The sequence below is a fragment of the Rousettus aegyptiacus genome, unplaced genomic scaffold (assembly GCF_014176215.1).
Source record: "Rousettus aegyptiacus isolate mRouAeg1 unplaced genomic scaffold, mRouAeg1.p scaffold_m13_p_1, whole genome shotgun sequence".
Taxonomy (NCBI): Eukaryota; Metazoa; Chordata; class Mammalia; order Chiroptera; family Pteropodidae; genus Rousettus; species Rousettus aegyptiacus.
The window spans coordinates 161,723,416-161,725,150 of NW_023416284.1; the positions used below are offsets into that span (position 1 = coordinate 161,723,416).

Genomic DNA, 1,735 nt, shown 5'->3' on the forward strand with positions numbered 1-1,735 from the left:
AGGCTCAGAGCTCCTAAGTCCTTATGAGGTCTGAGGTAGAATCTATGACAGTATTTTGTTGACTTCCTGTTAAAACCATAGTCAAGTTTTCAGGCAAAATCTCCTTTAGTAACTAATGCCCATTTTCATTTCCATTGATAACCCAACAAGGATACTTTTATGCCTTTGAGGAAGATGGTTCCATAAAGCTTAGGTTTCCCCCCAAACACACACACACACACACACACACACACACACACACACACACCATTTACTACTCTATGCTTATATTTTACATCTTTCCTCCTTTTTTATCTCTTAATTTTTAAAAAGGGGGACAAGATCAGTAGATGATTAACAATAGAGTACATCTAAATCAAAGTTGTAATCAGCAAGTGCTGCAGGAACATTTTTCCTGTTTAATTAATTAATTTATTTATTTTTATTTTTTTAGGCGAGTCAACCCTTGGTCAACCTCACTGGTCGCAAGGCCCTTGTCAGGGTACAATCACTTATTTTCTTATTTTTTACGCCTATAACACCTAGTCGTCCTAGGTGGTCTCCCATCCAAGTACTAACCAGGCTCGACTCTGCTTAGCTTCCAAGATCAGACAGGATCAGGTTTGCTCAGAGTGGAATGGGCATAGACTCCCTAAGCTTATTTTTGACTTTTGCAATAGTTCATGATCTAACTTGGTGTACATCAGCCGGATTTTTGCCTTTTACCTCGTATGCCAAAGGTATACTGCAGACAGAGAAAGAGGTAAACACTCAATGTTTGCTGCATAACAAAAATCATGAAAGTGTTGCATTAAATAACAACAACAACAAAAAAGTTGCAGATGAGTATATATTTTCTTGGGGATTACATAGTAGAAACATTGCATGAAAAGAACAGACTAGAATGTACTATAGCTAGCACTCATCTTCATATAGTTTTTAAAGCTTTTTGTGCATGTGTTAGTGACTATTGTATTCTTCAGTTTGAATTCTTCATTAGTACTGAATGGGAGGACCAGGTCATAGATTTATAAATGGAGAAATGGACACTGTGGAAAGATGAGGAATCCTCTTCGATCCCTCCCTCCCTCCTTCCTCCTTCCCCCTCTTTTTCCTCTTCTTTCTTCTCCTCTTTTTCTTTTAACAAAGGGGCACACTTTTTATGGAGGCCCCCCACCCCAGTCCCCAGCCTTCAATCTAGAGATTAAGACTTTATTTTTGGTTTAGGTACGGCATTTTAGCTTTATCTTGTGCATTGCTGCTTGCTGACTCTATAGCTTTGCAATGTCTTTTATTTTTCCTTTTGTAAAACAAGCAGGACAGCATAAACTATGGAGGGATGATTAATACAATTTCAAGGTCAATTCAACATGTATTGAATTATGAATGCAGAATGTTTTCCCTATTGTTGCCTGGTTCTGGCCAGGCTGCCCTGGCCGGGTGGCTGGGCTCAGCTTGTCCTGTGTGGTTTGGGGCCTTTAACTATGGGGCAGATCATTAAATGGCTGGTGAAGCAGCAGCACATTGTTCTGTTATTTTCAAACCACAACAGCCTCTGTGGAATCCAAGAGCCATAAAGACATAGTTCTGATGCTGCTTGACAAAGGCATAATTCATGCACTCTATAATTTAAAGGGATTTCAAGGCAGTTGTAAAACTAATAAAAAATGAATTGCTTTTGGGGAACACTGGTACCCTTTTTAAACAATTGATTCTACTAATTTAAAAATACAATCAGCCTGGTAATTCTGTGTGT

General features: G+C 38.7%; 1 pseudogene; it reads right to left on the reverse strand.

The window, feature by feature from the left end:
• Positions 1–509: 509 nt before the first annotated feature.
• On the reverse strand, positions 510–628 carry LOC118605235 (annotated as a pseudogene).
• Between the last annotated feature and the right edge of the window lie 1,107 nt (positions 629–1,735).